Here is a 24,843-nt window from a genome sequence, read left to right as displayed (position 1 = left end):
TAATCAGAAGTTTCTAAAAGTATTAGTTCCAACATGTGAACTAAGTTTTAAAATCTAAAAGAATATAAAGCCTCCAATATTTTTATGAATGTAAGCATTAATGAGACTATGGAGAACATACATTTGGGTAAAAAAAAAGAAAAAAAAATTAATATAGATAAATATATTGATTGCTTTGTTTTTGTGATTTCAGGATTTATACATAAAATTATCCTGAAAATTATGAATGGTCTTGCTGTCTAATTACAAAAATCAAATTACCACATGATTTTAGAAGTTTGTTCTTAGAGGATGAAGTGTAAATTATCAATGTGCTTGATGCTAGATTAGAGAAGATGGAACAGAATATAAATGAACTTTTAGAAAAAAGTGTTCAATATAGTATTTTTTTTTAGGAGAACTGAATCAAACAGATTTTATTAAACTTTTTAGGATGAGGAAAACAAATGATAAAAAATAAGTCATAAGAAATGCTCTCTGGTACTACTATCTCAAACCATTTTTATGAAATACTCACACAGCAAATACAAAAAGCTTCAACACACTTTTATAACTTTTGCTGCAATAAATGCAACATTAACAAACATACAAATTTCTTCCATATTTCTTAAAAGTAGAATTACTGAATTACTAATTTTTATGTTATTCATACATATTTTATTCATATGCTTTTCATAAGATCATTGCCAATACATACATTATTTTCCTTAACTTTATTTTTACATTAAGCCAATATGTCATGCAGCCATCAAAAACCTTACAGTAAATTACCCAGGTTTGTAGTCCAACTTAGACTCTAGCTTCTTAGAATCAGCCACTTTTCTGACTGCTTTCATAAAGTCTTCCTGTACTACAAAATCATGATCAGCACAAACTGCAAACATACCTGCTTCAGTACAAACATTTCTCAGGTCTGCTACATTACAGCCGCCTGAAAGCTTCACAATTGCTTCATAATCTATTTCCCCATGCTTTGTAATGGGGCCTGCATGGATTTTCAATATATCTAACCTTGCATGTTCGTTTGGTAAATCAATATGTATTTTTCTATCTAATCTGCCTGGATGAAGCAAAGCAGGATCCAGTGTATCCGGTCTGTTGGTAGCCATGATCATTTTAACTCCATGTAGAGTATCAAATCCATCCATTTGATTCAGTAGCTCCATCAGAGATCTCTGAATCTCTCTATCAGCTGAAGTACCCTCAGGAAACCAACGACCACCAATAGCATCTATTTCATCCATAAAAATTATGCATGGCTGATGGTCCCTGGCATTAATTAAACATTTCTCTGATCAAACGAGCGCTTTCACCAATGTATTTGTCTACAATAGAACTAGATACAACCTTTAAGAAACTGCAATCCAGCTGGCTAGCAACAGTTCGTGCCAAGAGTGTTTTTCCTGTACCTGGTGGTCCGTATAACAAACAGCCTTTGGGAGGTATTATTCCTACACACTGGAATAATTCTGGGTTTGTAAGAGGTAATTCTATTACCTCTCTTAATTCCCGAATCTGTTCTGATAGCCCTTCAATCTCAGAATAAGAAACATTCCCAAGGTCCTCATGAGACATGTTGTAAACCAGTGGATCTACCTCTCCTGGCATATACCTCACGAGAGTTAGTGTAATCACATCCAGAGCAACTCTTGTTCCTGGCTTCAGCTTACTCTTGTCAAGCTGTTGATGACAACCCACAACATATCTTGGTCCATTTGTAGCTTTAACAATGAATTTTTCTTCAGTTAATTGCTTAAGTACTTCATCCACAATCTGTCCAACACTTTGTAGGGCCTTCAGATCATTTTCAGACTTCATACTGCTTGGTAAGATCTTTTAATTGTTCCCTTAACTCCTTGAGATGGCCGTCGATCTCCTTGTGCTCCAGCAGCTTCTTGCAGTAATCCTGAAGCGCCTTAGCTCTAGGGTCTGCCATGATGAGAAGCCGCTGCTCCAATATAGTATATTTTACTGCTTGTAAGGAACTGTTAACCTATCTCAAAATTACTCATTTTGCATTTCTCCTATACTCCTAAATTATAGGAGAAAAATATTTTCTAAATATCTCAGGGATTTGGATAGAATGAAATAAATAGTTATAGAAGTGCCATCCTGTGAGTAAAACTGCAGAGGGCTGCATGCTTAAAGACATGAGTTTTAGGTAGAGTGCGGCCATTGAATAGCTGGTCCACTTGGTTAAGCCAACTAACCAATACTCTGACCACATTTCTCTGAAGGAAAATTACTGGTCTAATATTGTATGACTCCATGAGACATTATATTTGCCAGAGTTTTATCTTTATAAAAAAAAAAGCACATAAGCTTTCTAGGTTAGTTTTATGCCCACATGCCAGTAAATTATGTTTTTTGTAAGCTTCCTTGATTATTTGGTTGGACACTTGAAGAAAGACAATTTACTGTCATGGTGATCTGGAGATAAATTCTGATGGCTGCATCGAAAAATGAAAATCCTGAGAAATAACATAAGAAGTATTTCCGGCTATCTGGGTGTGTTTATAGTACAGAATTGTGGGAAGACATTCTGGAACCTTTTTGAAACATTGAAAATGTTGAAGTATGCGGGCCGAGCGATGGGATTCAGAATGTCCTGCTTGAGCAGTGGAGGAGCTGAGGGTGCGGGGCGTGGAGACTAATATCACCCTGTTTGGTCCTGAGGGATGGCTGGTTAGCCAAAGACGGGTAAGATTCCTCAGAGGAGGAACAACCTAAGACAGGCACAGCCACAGAGGGGCCAACAGGGGTGGTGCATAGAGCCTTCCTTATATCACCGTGTTTGGCCCTGGAGGATGACTGGTTAGCCAGAGACGGGTAAGATTCCTCAGGGGAGGAACAACCTAAGACAGGCACAGTTGCAGAGGGGCCAACACGGGTGGGGCACAGACCCTTAATCCTTTTGAGAGAGGTCTCCTGCCCCCAGGGCTGTTTTGCTCTCCACCCCCAGCTCAAATCCACACCTGCTCAACTCAGAACCAGGAAGTAAACAAAGATAATTGCCTCAGTCATGTGAGGCCTTTGATTGTTTATGAGTGTAACCTGAGAATGTTAGCCCACGAACTCAATAAAAGCAACCTGGGATGAGTCAGCAGGGCTCTTGATCCGAGAGGTCTTGAGCCCCCCGGTCCCACTTTTCTCTTCAGTCTGTGTCTGTGTCTTCTTCAAGCTTGCGGCACCCGTCACTCACCTCGAGTCGCCGAGCTGGTCTCGGCACAGAATGAATTAAACTTTGATCTTAGCTGGAAAAGTAACTTCTAGAATAATTTAAATATATCATCCTTAAGATGATCTTTGGAAGATCTGGTTGCTACGCAATTGAAAGGAAACAGTATGAATTGCAATAGGATTGGTTTGTTATATCTGTATTTGGTAGCCTTCACATTTTATGCTTCTGCATAAATACACATAAAACCAGTAATTCCAGAAGTTTTTAGTTTTATTTTTTGTTTTGCAGCTGGAAGATATGATGCTTTCTCATGTCTACTTGAGGAGAACAAGGGATAACTTTTTTGCTTTCTGTCAATGAGAAAGACACCTAACATTTTAAGGATAAGTTTATGTCTCTGTATGAATTGCTAGTTAATACACCTTCAACAATTAAATAAATAACTAATGAGCTAAGGAGAAATAAACGTAAACTTTATAGTGCAACTGTATTATTCAGCTGATATCATAGTCATATAAATAGTTTTAAAATTAGTGGTTTGAGTAGCTATGCCATGTAATAATGCATAGAATAGAGTATGTGGTTGTGTCTGTAAAGATTTTGCAAAATACCTCATTATTCAGAATTATTACACATAAAAATAGATTAAATATTAAAGCAACAACTCCAACAGAGCATCTAATTTATGCTGAAATTGTTGACTGTTGTTCATTCACACTGTAATGTGAGCTCATTGAAGTGTGGGACTCTTTTAATTATCTGTTTATTGGTTTATTGTTTTGTATCCCAAGTAGTGGGCACATATCTAACATAATTGATTGAATTGCTATTATGTTTCAGGCACCCTTTTAGGTGCTAAGAATATGAAAATAAGCAAAAAGACAAGGTTCCTAATTCTTCGCTTTTATAGCCTGTAGTACACTCTAGGAAATATGCAACAACTAAACATTGCAACCAAGGTAACCAATGGTGTTGACCAATGCTATGGTAACCAAAGTTTTCTATAATAGAGAAATTTAAGCTGATCATTAAGGTAGTAAAATCTCCCTGTGGTAGTATTTATTGACCTGAGATCCGGAAAAGAGTCTATCTCAGGCAAGGAGAACAGGGTGTTCCCTTCCTCCTGTAACAGGAAGAGCATGTTCGGCACAAGAGATTGAAAGCAGTCAGATACGATTAAAAAGAAGAGATAAAAGATCTAGACCATGTCAAACGGCCACTGAAAGTGATTTTGCACATATTACTATGCGTTGTACTCCTGATATAATTTTATGTTATTTTATTTTCCATCATGAGAATACAATTCCATAAAAGCAGGGACCTTGTATTTCTTGTTTTCTCTGTGCTATAACTCCCAAACCTTTAATAATGCCAGAATACTGCAGATGTTGAATACATGATTCACTCAATGAAAAATGATAAAAATTGCCATTAACTATTATTACATTGGTAAAAAGTTATGGGACAGAACATGTACAGAAGAAAGCTTCTCAGTCAACCAAGAAACATATGCCATTCTTTAATAGACAGAGTTAAAGAAAACACAAGCATGAAGGCAGACAGGTGGGCTTTCCAGAAAAGCCTTTGCCCAACGGATTAATAGTTCATTCTATATTAACTCTTCTATTTTCCCTTCACTCTTGACTCAACTTAAATTTGTCTAGTGAGATGTTGCTTGGGTACAGTATTACTGTCCTTGGGCCTTCATGTTCCGATTGGCAAGATGGAGGTTATAATAATTTGTTTGACATGTTGTTGTGAAGAAAATGAGATGAAAATAATATAGCTTAGAATATAAACATGACCTATGGTTGATAACATGTAGAATTTATGTTATCTTGCTGCTCCTGCTGAAGCTCTTGCTACTACTGTTGGTACCCTGGTATTAGAGGATGAATTCTTTGAAAAGATGACTGCAGTGGAGTATAGTGAGCAGACTGACTGAAGGGAGTGTCTTCGAAATCAATGCCTGTGGAAGGAAAGTGAAGGAAGCCAGGGTTGGGCAAAGGGAGTAGAAATGGGAGAAGGCTAGTGCCAGCCTTAGCTGACCCACAAGCAGCTGCAAAGCTAAAATGATTCTTTGGAATTTTTCTCCAATGGGCTTACATGGTCATACCTTTATTCTTCTGACTTTCTCACTCTTTGGATGTAGGCATCAACAGGAGAGGTGTGACCCTGTGGGAGGGAGCTCTTTGCATCTGAGACATCCATGGAGGGATTGAGAGCTGATGTAACAAGTCCTTTGATAGGGGAACTGGGTGCACATCACTGTGCCCAGTATACCTGGCTTCTTCTTTCAGATGCCAAACTTGTTAGAATTCTGACTCTCCCAAAATTTAACAGAAAGGTCATTGGTTGGGAAAAATTTTTTTTCTATTAATCTATTCTATTTTATTCTATTTTCTATTCTATTCTATTCTGTTCTATTCTATTCTCCATTATTCTATGCAGTGTTTACTATGCAATAATTATGGTGATATACATACGCACACATTCTCTTTGATTCTTACAAAAATATCATTTTAATGTGATAAAAAACATATGACATAAAATTTATCATTTAACCATCTTTAAGTGTACTGTTAAGTAGTGTTAAGTATTTTTGCATTGGTGTGAAACATGTCTCCAGCCCTTTTTCATTATGCAAATCTGAAACTTTACACTCATTAAATAACAATTCCCCTTATCCCCCTCAACCTAGCCCCTGATAACTACCACCCACTTTCTGGTCTATAAATTCAACCATTTTAAATAATGCATGTAAGTGGAATCATACAGTCTTTTTGTGCCTGGCTTATTTTACTTAGCACACTGTCTTCAGTATTCATCCATATTGAGGCATGTAATAAGATTTTCTTCCTTTTTAAGGCTGAATACTATTCCATTGCATGTGTATACATATTTTATTCATCCATTTGTTCATCCATTGACAGAAACACTATTTTTACAAACAAATAAAATGAGGTTCAGAGAGGTTAAACATTACCCTAGAATCAGAAGTAAACAGGCAAAAAGGTCAAGACTAAAATCTTATAATCTGGTTTCTAATTCAGGTTTCTTGGACTAATTGATATCTAAGGTGATTTCACTTTCAAAATTCTAAGTCTCTTAATGCACTGAAATATGCCCTGCCACAACCAGAATCTGTATACTTTATTTTAAAAATATATTCCTGATATAATATCTATCAGGGTCTTAAAAAAGGGAGATGTTCAAAGAAGGCTTACATATATGTTGACATAAACTGATTTATTCTGAAGTGTTGTGAACTTAAGTTCCTGTTTAGGAAGTTTACAGCTTTTAGGAATTATTACTGAAAGTATTTAAAATGATGTTACTGACATTATTTCACATACATAAAAAAAAAGATGAAAAAAATTATTATTACCAGGAATGACTGGTTCTACTCATTGAATATGTGAAAAGGATGTATTTTGGCTTATGGTTACATTGATAAAATGAGCCTAAATTTAATTCAATAATTTTTGTTTGATTTGTTGTAATTGCTTTATATTATAAATTCAAGCATTCATATCATTTTCAACTTAAAGCAATGCCTAAAGGAATCTGAAAATTCAATTAACAAGAAGGTTGTTTAAAGTTGTACTCATCCTCTCCTGGGAAAATGCTCTAGTATTCTAAAGCAGTGGCTCTTGATGTGCAAGCCTGGGACTAGCAGCATTAGCCTTACTTGTGAGCTTATTAGAAATGCAAACCCCCAGAAACCATCTCAAAACTGCTGAATCAGAAATTCTGGATGAGGGGCCAATCAAGCTGAATTTCAACAAGCCTTCTATATAGGTGCATGTTGAAGTATGAGAACAACTGGGAATCATTGATCTAGACCATTTCAGGCTGGAGAGAGGTTAATGTATTGATACTTAGATATAGAAAACTGTTGTGAGTGGTCACAGACCTTGGCGGAGAGAGAGAGTGACTGCAAGAAACTGATTCCTGGCTGAGAAAAATAAGGAAATGTATAGGAAAGATAAAGCATTTCCTTGCATTAGTATTGAATGAGATGAAAATAAAATTACTCTCCAGAAAAGGGTCACACCTAGAGAGAAATGCAAAAGCAAAAAAAGAAATAGAATTCATAGTTTCTACAGTACCCAGGTCTACAAACTCCTGGAAGTGTTTAAAAATACAAATGTCTAGACTTTCCCAGCATTCTCCCCTCTGGAGTTTATTTAAGGGCCCAGAGATTTCCATTTTGTAAAAGCTCCCCGAATGAGAAACATAGATTTAGTATGACTAATCCTGCAATAAACATGCTTATTGACGGGATAGCAACAGTGTACCAGTATCCAATGATTCCCAGCCTGGGACTGGGAGGGAGGAAGAAATTTAATTTATTAATTTATTTTATCAATTCAGATAACTCTAGTGTTTGTTCTGGCTTGAGAATTGCTGCTAATTCCGACATTTCAATAATTTCCAAGTTGAGAAAAGTTAGAAATTTTATCAATTTCCTTTTACATTTATTTTTGTTTCTCCAAAATAGCTGGTTCAATAACAGCTATATCTTTAGTAACTAAACAATTCTTAAGACTAAAATATAGGGCTTCCTAGGTGGCACAGTGGTTAAGAATCTGCCTGCCAATGCAGGGGACACGGGTTCGATCCCTGCTCCAGGAAGATCCTACATGCCGAGGAGCAACTAAGCCCATGAGCCACAACAATTGAGCCTGCACTTTAGAACCCATGAGCCACAACTGTTGAGCCCATGTGCTGCAACTACTGAAGCCCATGTGCCTAGAGTCCATGCTCCGCAACAAGAGAAGCCACAGCAATGAGGAGCCCACGCACCACAACAAAAGAAAGCCCGCACACAGCAAAAAAGACCCAACACAGCCAATAAAATAAATAAATAAATAAATAATTTTAAAAAAAGAATAGATGTGGTCAATCCACAATTAAAAAAAAAAAAAAGACTAAAATATAATAAACTTTGGTGAAAAACTTTAGAAACACAAAACTTTGTTTCCCAATATAGTACTATAACCTTTTTACCATTCTAACCTCTGTTAACCCAATTTTAGGTATGAGCTTATTGTCAAATTTGCAATTAAAATCATCTACATCTTTACATTTTCATCTGGTTTCATTGGACTCTCTTTTTACTTTTAATTAAAAAAATATATTTAGTTGGTTGTGGCAGGTCGGATCCTCATTGTAGCGTGCAGATCTTTTAGTTGCGGTACGTGGGATCTAGTTCTCTGAGCAGGGATCGAACCCAGGCCCCCTGCGCTGGGAATGTGGAGTCTTACCCAATGGACCACCAGGGAAGTCCCTCTTTTTAATTTTAAAAGCAGAATGGGGGATTCCCTGGTGGTCTGATGGTTAAGACAGCGCTTTCACTGCCACGGGCTCGGGTTCAATCCCTAGTTGTGGAACTAAGATCCCATAAGCCATGGCCAAAATAAAAAAAAAAAAAAGTGGAATTTTCTATAGTTGCTACCATCCTTGGAATAAAATACTCATAGGATATAGATGTGTTCTCTAGTTAAACAGTCTTTGGCACTTACTATATATTTTATGTTACAAAATATATCTATATCTTTAACTATCTATCTTACTCTGAATAATATTTACATATAGATGTGGCATCTTACTATGTATATTAACTTAGGGATAAATATAGGCAACATGCAATAAATATGGATACCATGCAGAGAAAGTCCAGTGATCTTTGGGTAATATAATTAAGCCAGACAGCATTTTCCCAGGCTGTGGCTATTTAATTACTTCACATTGTAAGTGATTCCATTTGAAAGTGACTTTTTTCCTCATGCTCTTATAGATACAAACAAAGTGATTAAAAGAATTTATGTATCTATCTATCTATCTATCTATCTATTATCTATCTATCTATCTATCTATCTATCTATCTATCTATCATTCTATATTTTGGTATAGAGGCCATGGTGAGTTTATGAAATTAGCAGGCCCCAAATTTTTCCCCCTTTGGTGATAACCAAGTCATTGAAAACAAAGAAGTTCACATTGTTACCTCTGTGTTCCAGGGAAAGCTTTGATCAATGTTTTACAATGTGTCATTATCAGGTAACACATTCTTCACAGTAGGTAATTAGCAGGTGATAATGAGAATCAAGTCCAATATTTCACATATGCCCCTAAAAGCTGTACTTCCCGCAGGAGGAAGGAGATGAGAAATTGGGTTACAAAATGGTTTTCCTCATGTTGCTTCACTAAATAGAAGGGTAAATTCTTTTTAAAATCAGAAAGCTGGACAAATGTTAGGAAATCAGAATCTGCAAGCAACCAGATAACACTATTGATCATTAACTGTGGATTATCTATTGCATGCAGTGTGTTTTGGTTGAACTAATTTTTTAAATAACAGAGACTCTTTTCATGTATCACTGACTCCCAAACAAATATCTTGGCTCATTTACAATTAACAACAAAAGTTAGAAGTTATTAAAAATTAAGCACCAGCTGAATTTACTGGACAACACCCAAGGTAATGTACGGCATAATTTTGTGTGGAAGATCTGCCTGTCTTAGAATCTCCATCACCAGGTTGCCAAAGCAGTGGAGATGTCCAGTTGAGACCACTCTTGGTGTGAAAACAAGGAAGAATTATAACACAGTGGCTAAATTCTAAAGCTCTGGAATCAGAAGTTTCAGGTTTTCATTCTGAGTCCTATATGCTTATACTGGGTGACTTTTGACAAACTGCCAAACTATCTGAGCCTCTTTAGCTTTTCATGTGAGGCTGATGGAGTGAATAAAAGTGAATCTTTCATAGGTAGATGTGAGAAATATAGGTGAGCCTGAAGATAAAGTCCTTAGAGTACTTGGGGATGAGGGCCACATAATTTCTAGCTATAATTACGATGATCATGACTTCTGCTATTATCATTGTCTAGCAGAGCTCTGGTAACGCTTCCCAAGATATTGCCCAGGAAGAAGTAGAATATTAAGCTGTCATCAGCCACTAATAAAACCTGGAATAGAATATGAACTTAGATAAGCTTCCACCTAACATGGAAGCATGTTTAGAGGAAATGAACATGTGTCAGGTTGGTTTTAAGAAAGCATAATGGTAGTAGGAGGAGACAGAGGGAAAGCCTCACTGCATATAAGAATGGTTGCCTCAGGAAGGCTCAGATGGGTTCTGGGAATTAAGTACCTCATTACTGCATGATGGCATGAGATTGTCAGTAACAGCATACGTCAGAGGAAGAATGCAATGTCTTCTTAAATACAGTGTGAAAAATTTAGAGAGAAAAACTGAAATTATGCAAGAGGAAAACTTTGATAATTAAAATGGACATTTATTGAGTAATAGACATGTGCCAGGGACCGTGTTATGAGGGGTGACAAAGTCTTGCTTCTCCTAAATAACAGTGTTGCTTACAGCTTTAATGTGTCTATTAAAGAAAGCAATCTCAATTTAACTTCTAGAGTAATTTAAAAATGTGCAAACACACATATAATTGATGTATATATACCAATGGGTATATTTTATATATATACACACACACACATCAATTTGAGTTAAGATATAGTATTTATATATTACACTCGTGCTTATTTTTTGCAGGATTACACAGATTATTTCACCATACAACAGCTTGTTTTTTTTTTAACCCAACATTTTAGAAGCCTATTAATGAAACAATTTCCTTCCAGACAACTCATTACCTGTGCTATAATAGATTATGATATACCCAATAAATTTCTAGATAAGATAAAGCAAAGTGACTTTCCACAAGATTCTATAGTAAATCCGTGAAAGTTATAGCTCTATATTTCCCTTAATTGACCCACTATAATAATAATAAAAAAGAAATAATTACCTTTTTTAGCCAGTCTGAGATTGCTCACTATGACTCTACAATTGTTATAGTAACTGGCTACTGAGAAAATGCCAAAGGCATTCACAGAAATCCAGAGTTCATCAAAAGGTTCTGCTTTATTAGTCTTTGCTGATCAGTAAAATTACGCTTAATGAGAGGGGAACCAGGGCAGGGGAGAAAGGTAGGGAGGCAGTGCTGTGTTTTGGATAACTATGGAAACAGTTGCTAGGAAGCACATGTCTGCAAATTCTTTCCCTGGACCCACTCCCTCAGCCTCTAACCCTTGCCCCATTTCTGGGATTTATATTGCCATTTATCACCACAATTGGTCAGTGAACATTTTAGAGTAGATGGGCTAATCATGGCCATTTTCATACTATCTTTGAATCTGAAAAATAGCATATATCATTGTGATGACAAGAACTGCTGATGAGAGAAGAAATAGATGTTAATGCCTACTGAGACGTTGGTTTTCTTGTGTTGAATTAACTGTTCCTATTGCTTAGCACATTCCCAGCACCTTTGACAAAACATGATATTAAACATTTCGGATAAAGAATGCCAAATGTATTTGCTCTGAGCCCTCTGTCTCCTTTTTTGGTGAGCTGGAAGACACAAGCTAAATTTATTTTTAAGAATAGTCGAAATCCGACCCCAACAAATTATTACAAATTGTATCATATTTGATGATCCTCTTTGTGATGGATTTGTGTGTGTGTGTGTGTTTATTCATTTAAAAGATGCCTCTGCAATGGGAAACACATACTCTGACAGTTTACAGGCCAATAAACAAATCCCTATTATTAAATACCACTGTCAGAAAGTGTCTTGGTATTTGATTACTGGCAATGGTTCCTGCTGAAGAGATTCTTGGTAATAAGATCCTTGATTCTCTGGAAAGGTAGCCTGACAGATTAACCAACTTGTGATTTATCCAATCAAGGACACTCTCAGGAAGATTTGAGTGTTTCCCTCCCTTTCAATCATAATAATGACGCTAGCTAGCCCAAGATCAAGATAGGCATTTTTTTTCCCCTATAAACTCTTAGAAAAAGAATCAAGCCCTGTTCATTAGTTCTTGTTACATTGAGATTGTTCTCTAGGAACATGAAATTGTGAAAAAATATTGATTTTATGAAACTCAACAGATGTTTACTAATTATTAGCATCATTTTTTCTGAAAATAGGAATGGTTATTTAAGAAATTATATGTTTTCTATTGCTGCTGTAACAAATTACCACGGAGAGTGGCTTACAAAAACATAAATGTATTATCTTACAGGTCTGGAGGGCAGAAATCTGAATTGGTCTGTTTGGGATAAAATCAAGGTGTCGGCAGGGCTGTATGCCTTCTAGAGGTGCTAGGGGAGAATCTGGTTTCTTGCCTTTTCCATCTTCTAGGGGCTACTGCATTCCTTCGCTAGTGATCTTCCAACTTCAGAGCCAGCAATAGCCAGTTGGGGTTTTTTCTTTCTTTCTTTTTTTTTAGATTGTATCACTCTGACAGTGAACCCTCTGTCTCCTCTTTCACTTATAAGAATTTTTGTAATTATATTGGGCATACCCAGATAATGTCCACATCTCAGTTCCAGCTGATTAAAAATCTCATATTCATCTGCAACATTAGCTCCCCTTTACCATGTACCATGACATATTCACAGGTTCCAGGGACTAGGATCTGGACACATTTAGGGGGATGTTATTCTGCCTACCTCAGTGTATAAACTGATTTCTGAGAATTTATGTGGAAAAGGATGTAACTATACTACAGCAACTAAATATTTTGGAAATATAATGTTGGAGTTTGATGTTTTATTATTTTATGTTCTTACAGATTATGTCAGTTAAAGAAGATTTACCACTTAAGAAAACTCTACCCTGCTACTACAATTAGATTCCTTAAAGCTTGGAGATAAGAGAAAAACTATGGGAAAATAAATGTGGAGAAAATTAATAGAAGTCCTTCCAAATATATATATATATATATATTAACATTAGCTGAAACAAAATACATCAACCAAAGAACAATCATTTATATTCCACTTTTCTGGCATAATATGTTTATGGATACTAAGATTCAAATTTTGTTATATTAACATTTCTGAATTTGGGATTAATCTTTCAATGGCTATTGTTCAAGTAGGAGTTATAAAGCACTCCTTCTGCTTGTACATGGCATCAAAACTGGCAGAATGAATGTAACTGGTTTGAAATAAAATTCCAGATACAAAGAGGGAGCACTCTTTTAAGAAATGCTGCAATAACAAAACTCTCCCTGGCAGAGATAACATGTGAAAACACATACAATCACAGATACACACATACCCTCTCTCTGTCACATACATACACACAGATACATTCTATCTGAAGAGTTTTAGAAGAGTTGAACACTGAATATGAAAATATTTTAAAGGCACTTTAACCAATATATTTCACTTATGTTTTCTTTTTAAAATAAACAAAAGCATATATTATGTCTAAAGAATCTCAATAAATATAACAGTATGTGATAAGAAAATATTGTAACATAGTTTCACTAGCAGCATCTTTTCTTTCTTAGTGTTACATAAATAATAGTATTTCTTATCACTGATGACATCCTAGATTGAATGAAATAGTGTATGACCTTTTATATCTAGTATTCTTGTCTTTAGGAAACCTATCACCACAATACCATGTTGGAAGGTCACTGGCAGTACCCCATATTTACCACAAGGGTGAATGGTACCCCAAGTAAACCAATCAGAATATTATCACCCCTTTATCCCTAGGGATGTCACTCATGGTACATTATCCTCAACAAAAAAGGTGAGTAATGATACAAGTCAGCCACTTAGAATATTTAAACCGCTGGTCATGATTTATTTCTGAGTTGGGGTTAATCAGAGTCTTTCCTGAGATAGGATATATTGGTCTTAAGAAGAGTTTATTTTGCTGGAATCAGAATCAGTTTGAGTGATTTGCTGGATGGAACTGATTTAAGACAATCTTCCATGAACATGTGGAGACATAGCATGAGAAAAAAAGAAAGTTAAAGAAATGTATACAAAAGCATATATGAGAGATAGAGAAAAGTAAGAGACCATATAAGGTCCACTGGGGTCTTGGATCTAGCCGTGCCTAAGGGAGGATGATTATGATGTCGGCAGCTGATTTCATATGTTTAATTTTCTTTCTTTTTTTTTTAAAGAACTTTTATTGAGATACAGTTAACATACAATAAACTGCATATATTTAGAGTGTACAATTTGGTATCCCAATCTCCCAATTCATTCCCCCCAACCCTCCCTGCTTTCCCCACTTGGTGTCCATATGTTTGTTCTCTGCATCTGTGTCTCTATTTCCACCTTGCAAGCTGGTTGATTTATACCATTTTCCTATATTCTGCATATATGTGTTAATATACGATATTTGTTTTTTCTCTTTCTGACTCCCTTCACTCTGTATGACAGTCTCTGGGTCCATCCATGTCTCTACAAATGTCCCAGTTTCATTGCTTTTTATGGCTGAGTAATATTCCATTGTATACATGTACCACATCTTTTTTATCCATTCATCTGTTGATGGACATTTAGGTTGCTCCCAATTTTCAAATATAATTTAATATCTTTTTTGAATTAAAAATATGTTTCTATTTTAATTGAGATCACATCCATTTACAGCTAAATTCAAATCATATTGACATTTTTGTAATACCGACTTCCTTTCAGAAATGCAGTATTTAAATTACCTTGTGTTGTTCCTACTTTCTGTATTGCTTCATTAGTGTAATTTCTTCCTACAAAGGTCCTGCCAGAACGAAACTTGAAAATATATAAATAGATATTCAAATGGATATACATTTAAAGTCAACAAAAGAGATCAGAACAAATCTCATTCTCTAATGTAAAATAGACGGCTAGTGGGAAGCAATTGCATAACACAGGGAGATCAATTTGATGATTGGTGATGACCTAGAGGGGTGGGATTGGGATGGTGGGAGGGAGGTTCAAGAGGGAGGGGATATGGGGATACATGTATAAATACAGCTGATTCACTTTGTTGTCCAGTGGAAACTAGCACAGTCAGGTAAAGCAATTATACTCTAATAAAGATCGGGGAAAAAAAATACCACATGCATCACAAAATCCAGAAATACAATTTAACTTTTTTGGTTTTTATTAACTGCCAAATGTACTCCTGTAATACATTTTCCCAACATTTTTTGGTAAGTATTCTTTGATCACTTCTTCATATAATGACAGTTTTTGCAAAATTTTTTAGGGAGAAGAAAGTATCAATTTGTATTTCTTTAGCATGATTGATTTAAATTAACTTTTTGTTATTAATATTTTTAACAAAAAGTAAATGTGAACCAGATTCTTCAGTTACAATTTCACAAGTTTAATGATTAGAAGAAACTTCCATGGCCCCAAACATTTCAAATCATGTTTCTCATCCAGTAAACCATGTATGTCCAAGATTGAGTGCCATTGAGGGGTTTTTCTGGAAGCCATTCTTACACCAGAATGTTTAGCACAACTAACTATATAGGGATATGGCTGCAATTCACATGAATAGATGCTAATAAACCCAAATAAAATGTGCCCCCAATCCCACAGTCCCTTACCCAGTTCCTAAAATGCACACGCTCGTTCCAACGGTACTAGTTAAAAGGGTTAAGAGACGGAGGAGCAGAAGTAGGATTAATCATTGAGATACTGTCCTCAGTCAGTTGAATAACAATACCTTATTTTTACAAATTTTATAAAAACATGTAACTATGTGAACACATTGCTGAGATTCCTCCTAGGACTGAAATTACCCCATCCAAGTGAGGATTCTGAAGTTCAAGCTTCATTACCTTCCCAGTAAATGTACCTCTAGGTCTTGCAAGGAATTTTTAAGTATCTCACCTTTAATTTTATATGTTTATGTATGTGTATATATATGTATACATATGGCTCTTCATATTAATTTTGTAAGAAGCCATCCTATTCCTAAATTGTCTATAGTACTAATAGATGTGATAGAATCACATTCTTGAGATGATTCTTAGTTGGTGTATTATATTCCTTCATTGTGCCTATCTCTTCACAGTAGTTTCTACTCCCCTCATCACATCTCTGTAACCATGAAGTTCTTCACCTGATCATTCACAGTCCACAGGCTAGGCCAGAGGGGATGCTCAGCTTTAACAAAGTTACTACAGCTTCTTCATTTCAGCATTTTCCCTTTTGTCTTAAGCTCCACAAAGTTTTTATTATTGGGGTAACATCACTGTATCATTATGATTATTTTACTACTTTTAGTTTTGTTTTCCTCCTAATATGCACAGAGATAAATGGTAAACAACTAAAATTATTTCTGTCTTCTCTGAGATAGTTTGGTGGAACAGAAGAGCCCCACTTTAGCAGATTTTGCCAGCAATTATCAGCCCAGGTTGCCTACTGAACTGCTAATCTGCTTCTCTCCGAATCTGAGAGTTATATTGAGCACGGTTAGCGCCCTGCCTAGATCCCCTTGGCTCCTTTTTATGAGTTTTGTGCATCTATCCTCAGCTTTTGTGCTTTGCTTTTTATGTTTTGTAAAGAGTTATGATTTTTCTGCAAAATTGACAGAATCAATAACTATCTCTTTGGAAAGACCAAGAGCCTCAACTCCTAGACGAAAGCACTCATTTTTATTTTTCCCTTGCTAAACCCAAAACCAGGGAATGTCCTTTTGTAGACTCGCTCACTCTTAGCCTATATGTTTCAGAGAATGGATAGTGGGACATTTGCCTTGTCCCACACACGTTCTTGTTTCCACGTTCTTTTTCTTGTGACCAACCTAAGTGCCTGAAACTTACAAAATTTATGCTAATGGGTAGGAAAATTTCACTTACTGAATTTCTCCTTTTATCTTTTTTTCTATTTTATGGTGCTCTTACTTTGGGATCATTGATAGATCAGAAGACTACCCTTGGAGATTCCAGAAAGATGGAAGTGGCTGAGAGGTTTTTTTTTTACATTCCTTGTGGTAGCCGTAGTCAGTGATTGATGCAGGAGTATGAATGCTCAATTCCATTGCCTTAAGGAGAGTGAAATATAATTTATACTTCAGGCTTCCTCACCTGTGTTAACCTGGGAAACGGAATTGGGCATGGTCAGGAATCACATCCTTGTCTGGCTTCCCCTTTTTTGTCTTACTTCGCCCACTACCTTACTGGTTTCCCCTGGGAGCACATCCTTCATAAATCATTGCACATTAATCCCCATTTCATAGTCTGTTTTTAGGGAACTTGAATTTAGAAAGTGGTATTACTGAAAATTTACTATCATTCTGTCCTTAACCAAAAACAGAATTTAGTACTTCTTTTCATGGATGCAGTTTTTCAAAATTTTTTCCTGGAATTTCATGTGCTTCTTTGTTGTTATAGACAATACACACACAGAGACACATACATGTACACATACATACATACATACATACATACCTGCACACACACACAAAGCAACTATTCCGAGGCCAGGATGAAAAAGCTGGACTTGTGAGTATGGATTATCTCTGGTTAGTTTCCTGTTGTCAGTTCAATTTTTAGTGCAGTGTATTAGGCTGTACTTAAGAAATGTTAGGAATCAATGACTGTAATCTTTTCATATTATTAATTATGAGAATAGAAATCTAGTTAGTAAAGGAGGGAAGCCCCTACTGGGAGATTTTCTTTTCACTTCCATTTTTCTAACCCTATGTATCATCTATCTATCATCTATCTATCTATCTATCTATCTATCTATCTATCTATCTATCTATCATCTATCTATTTATCTATCTATCTATCTATCTATCTATCATCTATCATATCCCTATCAATTATTTATCATTATCTACTGCATATAGGCAGATAGGTAGTGTGATATATGTCTCTCAAGTTATAGAATGAAAGGACTAATTGGCCTGTGATCATTTTCTTTTTTCTCATTCTTTTATTTATTTGAGAAATCAATAATATCACTAGTAGCTGACTTGGTTTAGTAGTTCAGCTAGCTGAAGTGAGCAGCTTGGTCAACCATATTGTTATCAGACTAAAAAGCCTAAATGTGATCAGCTCTCTCTATATATATATTTTTATCCTACTGTTGAAAATTTCTTATATTTCAGTACTTTCTAAAGTGAGTGGTTGATAAACGACAAGTGGGAAAAAAGTTTGAAGTAACTGTGTTAAAGAAAAACATCTGAAGGCACTGTATTTTGTAGTGACAGCTAGTAAAATAACAGTTATTTATGTTGCATTTTACTGTTCAAAGGAAAAATGTGCTAGGTAATGGAAAGTAGGAGAAGATATAACAGAAATGCTGATGCTTTTTTTCTCAGGAGAAACCTGAACTCTAGTTGAGTGGTTCCGGGTCTTCTTTTCTCTTCCTCTCTGACATCTATTTTCAGACACATCACATTCCAATAAGCGGACAGAAATTTGGATTGTCATTCTCTGTCATTGTTCCTCAGGCTATTTAATTCGTGTCTACTTTTAATAAATGTAAAAATCTTTCCCCCATTTTTGATATCGCTTGCCCTCCAAACTCCTTCATTACTTTAAAGAAAGGCACTGCTCTGTTGTAAATTTTCCAGCATGATTTTCCATTTTCATCCACAGCTTTTCATCAGATCCTAGAAAATTCAAAGATTATTCTGTTTTAGAAGAAAATCCAGTGTTTGTTCTACCGGAAGGGGACAACTGATAGTTCTTGCCAGTTTTATATTAGGAATACTCATAATTAAAGTAGTACGGGTGGCCATATATTTTTTCTTGCTGTTAATAGAAGAACAATCTCTATTGTGATAACTTCTATAAAATTAAAAATAGAAAATTAAATGAAAAATTCTAATCTATTTATTACTTTCTCAAAAATCTACTGAACAATACAGTGTTGCTTGGAAAAGACATAACAGTACCCTTCTGAAAAAAGAACTAGGCCAATTATTGCTGGACATCATGAGTCATCAAAGAAATGCCAAAGAAATTCATAATGAAATATGACTACACACCCAATGGAATGACTAAAATTTAAAATGCTCTTAGAGATCAAATGTTGATGAGCATGTGGAACAACCATGCTTTCATACATTGCTGGGACCAGTGTACAATGCTATAACCACTGTGAAAATTGGCAGTCTTACAAAGACAAAACTTACAACTCAGCAATTCCATTCCTAGGTCTCGGCACAAGATAAATAAAAATATTTGTTCAGAAAATGGATCTCAAAACACATGATCAGTGAAAGAAGATGGATGGTAAAGTGTACGTACTGAGTGACTACATTTGCATGAAGTTCTGGAATAATCAAGGTGATAATCAGAACACTTGTTACCTTGGAGGAGGTATTGACTGGACACAGGCATTAGGAAACCTTCAAGGACTACAAACAAGTCCTCCATCTTGAGCCACATGATGGTTACATGGGTGTATACATTCATTAAAAATCATAAAATGGTACACAGACGATCTTAACTTTTTCATGTATGTAAAATATACTAAATTTTTAAAAAAGTAATGGAAATTAAAAAGAGAAGAAAAGAATCAAAACAACTATGTGCTATGTATTTTGTGTATGTTGCATATTTTTTCCTTACAGCAATCCAGTGAAATATATGTTCTATTTTCTAATATATAGGTAAAGATATCATATATCTGAGACATTAATTTATTTGACCAACCTGTTAGAGCAAATGGAGAAGTTAGTATTCAGTCTGATCTCATGACTTTTAAAGATATTGCTTTTTCCATTATAATCATGGACTAGCTAATTAAGTTTTGTATGAAATTAAAAATTACAAATAGATTGAAAAGAATATGGAAGAGGCTGTAAAAGGTTTATAAAATTACAAATAAACACAAAAATAGGATAAACCAAAAACAAGTACTGAGAAAACGGAAAATGTAAAATTAACAGAAAACATTATTAAAGGAAGGAAGTTCACCCTTCATTGTGAGAGACTGAAGTATGAATAGATAAAATGTACAATATCAAATAAATACATTACAGCATAGACCACCGGAAAAAAGATACCAAATGGAAGATACAGGAGCAATGTGATTGATCACAGCAGTCTCAGTACAGGCTACAACAGACTTGTTGTGATTTTTTGTAAGCCATTTGACTTGTCTTATTTTTCTTCACGTGTAAAAGTAGAAAATCTAATAATGAATTTTCTTACAAGACTGTAAGGATAGTGGGGAGGATTAATTAGGTAATGTTCTCGGGAGCTTTGAAGATTAAAAGCATCAAATAAGTGCTAAGAATAAAATACAAAACCAAAGAGGCACAATCGAAAAACACTCAAGTCAGAGAGATGAAAGGAGAAAAATAGACTTAGAAAAAAGATGGACGTTAAAGTTTGGAATGACATGGAAGGAGAACAGGAGTGAAGATTTTGGAAAAAATTAACTCCAAACACACACATACATGAAACAAAATATGTTTAAAGTGATGTTGATATATATTAATTCATTAAGACTATGACTTTCTGAAACTCTGCATCAATGTTATTCGTATTGCAACAGAAACTGAATATTTTCTTTGCAAAGTCATAGGATGTTCCATCTTTATCCACTTCCAAAGCTGTCTCCTTTCATTTTTGTAAAATCTGCTTTTAGGTGTCACATGCCTATCCAGTGTGAGACCTTTGTTCCCAGACTCTACTTATCCCTATCATCTACTCTAAATGTGAGAGATTCACAAAGTCAACCCAAAATAAAATGGATGGGACTCAGTGACCACAAAGGGCTTCAGTGATCTGTGAAACAAGGAAATGAGCCATTCTCCAGAAAAACGATTGGATGGACTAAAAAACTCTAAAGCCAGTTACTATAGTCAGCTTTACTCTGTAATTTCTTCAAACCAAATGAAAATTTCAAGGAGAAAGATAAAAAAACCAAACAAGAAAAACTATTGTGACTACATCAGAGAGACATTTGTTCCTTAAAAAGTTGTGAGGTTTTCTGCATGAAAAATTTAGTTTAAATATCAATTTGGAATAGAACCAGAATATTTATATTTATCAAGAAATATTACAGAAACCACAGGTCCAGAGGTATTATGTGAGTTTGAAGTAGAACCAGAATTTTAATGCCCAGAGCTATTAGTCCTGAGGAGGACCAGTGAAAAGCAAAACCATGAGGTTGGTTTAACTTTCCAGGACTTACTTTTTCCCCCCCCAAATGACCTTTTCACCTAAGTTTTGAATACCGGATGCCTGATTAGCAATTCTATCACCTTCAAACTTCCAGCTAGCCTTTTACATTCACTCAGTGCATCATCTTCCTGATCTTGACTCTGAGAGCTACATTACATTTTGGCATCTTTATGCTATCAAATTTCAATTGCTTTTCCTTCCAAATTACTTTTATGGAAAAATGTGATCTGATGAACTAATTTATACTGAAGATATTATAAAGTGCATTGGTGAGGCACTTTTTTTCCTGATCCATTACAAACTACACTCAAATAGCCCAAATGCTGCTGAAGTACTTTGAGAAAATTCAATGGGTTTTGTCTCTAAAAGCAAAACAGGAACTTTTGTAGCTTTTTAGCAGGTACTTTTGGGGTGGTAAATTAACCTAGAGTCCCTAAAATCAAAAGTATTTTTCTATATCTGTCTGTTGCTCCTTAAGATGACCTGTAAAGTAAATCTTATAAAGCCATAACTTATTTGAGTTCAGTGTTTAGGCTATATTTTCATGAATCTTTCCCTGATCCTCTACCTGTGTTGAAAGTTGCTCTACAGTTATTTATGTACTTTCTTATCCTGTCTTCTGAACTATGAAGATAGTATTATATCTGATTCATCTTTGTATATACCATGGAGATGCATACAGTATATATGTCAGATTAGGTAACTGATACTATATTACTAATACAGCATTAAGTCCCTAATAAACATTTTTTGAATGTTTGAATGATGCAATGAGTGAAGGATGGGTGAGTGAAGCAAATATGGCCATTATTCAGGAAACTATCCCTGGTGTTCCCAAAGACAAATTAGGATGTCAGTGGGTTATCTCCTGTATCACAGTTCTGAACATATATCTTTCCAGACTGAATACACTCTAGGACTCCCATTGCATACTAAAACTCAAACTTCCTAGATAGGAATTAAAAATTTTCCAGAATCTGGGATCAAATACACAGTTCACCTTAACTGGTTATTGTATACACTTAAGTGCCCAGGGAAGACATTTTAGCTGAACTAGATTTTGGCCATTTTTTCATGATGCCATTAAGTTGCTCATCCCTCACTGTATTTTAAATGCAGTTACCATACTCTCCTTCTCACATACCTGTCCAAATTTATAATGTTTAGTAGTGCTTCTGCAAAACATTTTTCTTCCCTTCTTAATGCACCTTTCACATTTATTTCATGTTATTTGTGGTTTATTTCTATTGTGGGCAAGGATCATGTCATATCCATCTTTGTACATGCTATTTCTTTCAGTGCAGTACCTGTGACATGGCTTCCCTCGAGGGATCATAGTGGACTCATCCCAATAACATTGGTCACCAATTTCAAGGAGCTAAGGAAACTGAGCTAAGACCTGCCTTGTGTGAATGACTGCATAGAGAATCACCGTGAGATCAACAGTCTCCTGAAATTACTTCAAAGTCAAGAAGTAATATAAAGCTGGTAACCCTGTAGTAAATTTGGAGGAGATGTATATCATAAGCTTTTTTTCGTGAATGAGAAAATTATAGGTGTTTTCAAAAGCTGACTGAAAAATCCAAAAGAAACATTTCAAAGAGGGTTTTGGAACAAGGTATACATGTACCAAGGGATTCTGTGTATGATTACAATAAACAGAAACAAACACTCAATTAATATACTCATCTAAACAGCTAATTTCCTACCAGAAGAAAAATGGCACTTAATTAATTTGGCTGAACAGGACTCCTGGCTGTGAATTCTCAGCTATGCTGCTTAATGGGGTCACCTAAAAGACCAACTAGAAGTACAGAAGCTATTGACGAGAAGAATTGGAAAAACTCTGTATACCAAGAAACTTCTAATTAGAGGCAATTATTTGTAAAGTTATTGTCCTGTTTTAAATGTATTATTAGAGATACCTATCTAGAGGGGAAGTGACACAATGAGAGTTGAATTAAATGTAAGAAGGTAGTTCAAGTTCTATTGCTTTGAAAGGAACCTCCTAACTCCTGGCTGTCTCTGGTGCCATCCCACATTCCCCTGTTAGCAGTGCAAAGTGGGTCACCCTTGAATCTTATCCTTTCTATCTTATATAAAATGAAGATAGTTGCGTTGACAAAAATATATGAAAGGAAAGAAAAACTTCTAGCCATGGCCAGGAGCTATTGAAATCATTTTTTGTTTTTCCTGAATGTAACATTTTAGAAAGGTTCAGAAGAATATTTTCAGTAGCCATAGCAAAAGCCTTGCTTTGATGTTAGATCAGAGATATCCAACTTTAGTGGTCAAAGTCATTGAGTATCTGGATAAAACTCAAAATATTAAAGGACAATAAATACAAATGTAGGTAAATTCCATTGACTAATTTCCATTGGATCTGCATTTTGGGGTTTTCTGCTAAAGGAACTTGGGTCAACTATGTCTTTAAATTAAACTTGTGTTTGGATAGGCTTTGGAAAGGGGCATAGATATTTATAGAGTGACAAATTAACTTATCAACATCACCAGATATTTTCTTTTTGACACTGTTTTATGCCTGTGCCAGATAAACACATTTGTTTGGCATGCAGTAAGGAATTTATGACATTTAGGGCAAGTCTGATCTGTAGTAGTAGGAAAGCCAGAGGGCTATGTGTATAAAGGGAGGCTTTAGGGCGATAGAAATATGCATCAAAAACCAAAAAAAGAAAAAAAGAAAGCACTTTGCATATCTTGCAAATATCATCTGAAGCAACAAATAATAGTGCACTGATCTATTATGTTGCTAAGTGTTTCTGCTTTATAATCTCCCTTCACTGAAGCAACTCTTAAGGTGCTTATAGAAACAATGAAAAGAAAAGCCTTGGAGAGCATAAAAAGGTCCAAAATTGAAGGAAACACTTTCAAGAGGGTTTTTTGTTTGTTTGTTTTATGAGAATAAAAGAGGTTAGTCACAACTTCAATTACAGTTTATTCAGTACTTGGAAATTCTAACAATCTAAACAGGAGATGTGACACACTACTTACCTAAGGTTATTTTCTTCCTACAGTGCTTAACTCTAAATAATCAGCTCACTATAGTGAAAATCTGACCTGAATTTAGAGAGTGTTTTCATTTCCCTCACAGTCATGTTGGAGGTATAGGGTAACAACTATGATTTGACAAATATTTCCTATGTGTAGTTATAGTTTAATTTTGAAACCATATATAACCTACATCACTATGGGATCCAGTTGACTACTAAAATAGATATACATTGTGCAATTTTATGTTTGAGATATTAATTACCAGTGCATGTATGTGGTCATTAGCATCCACAAAAAATTTAAAAAACTAAGTAGGCAGTACTTTTCATTGAAATGTAGACAAATTCATTTCAAATGTGTCTATCTCTGAGGCACTCGTAGAAAAGCAAAATATTCTTGTGCAGAATGCTGACTCTGTCAGGCACTGTTCTATACTAATAATCTATTGAAATATTTTTTTCATATTATTAGGTACATTTTTAAACAAAATCATTGTTTTCTCAGCTAATTTTATTGTATAGTTGTAACATGTGTCATTTAATAATTTTCCTCTTTTGAAAAGTTAGGTAGGTGGTTTCTAATTTTACCATATTGTAACAATGCCGTTTTGAGCATTCTCAAGAGGAAAAACATGCCATTTTTTCCTGTTTATTTTGTGTGGTAGG

At 35.2% G+C, this 24,843-nt stretch overlaps 1 pseudogene; it reads right to left on the bottom strand.

The window, feature by feature from the left end:
- Positions 1 to 767: 767 nt before the first annotated feature.
- On the bottom strand, positions 768 to 1,948 carry LOC130857603 (26S proteasome regulatory subunit 10B-like; annotated as a pseudogene).
- Between the last annotated feature and the right edge of the window lie 22,895 nt (positions 1,949 to 24,843).

This window comes from Hippopotamus amphibius, chromosome 7 (assembly GCF_030028045.1).
Source record: "Hippopotamus amphibius kiboko isolate mHipAmp2 chromosome 7, mHipAmp2.hap2, whole genome shotgun sequence".
NCBI classification, from domain to species: Eukaryota; Metazoa; Chordata; class Mammalia; order Artiodactyla; family Hippopotamidae; genus Hippopotamus; species Hippopotamus amphibius.
This window is presented reverse-complemented; position numbering and strand designations above follow the sequence as displayed.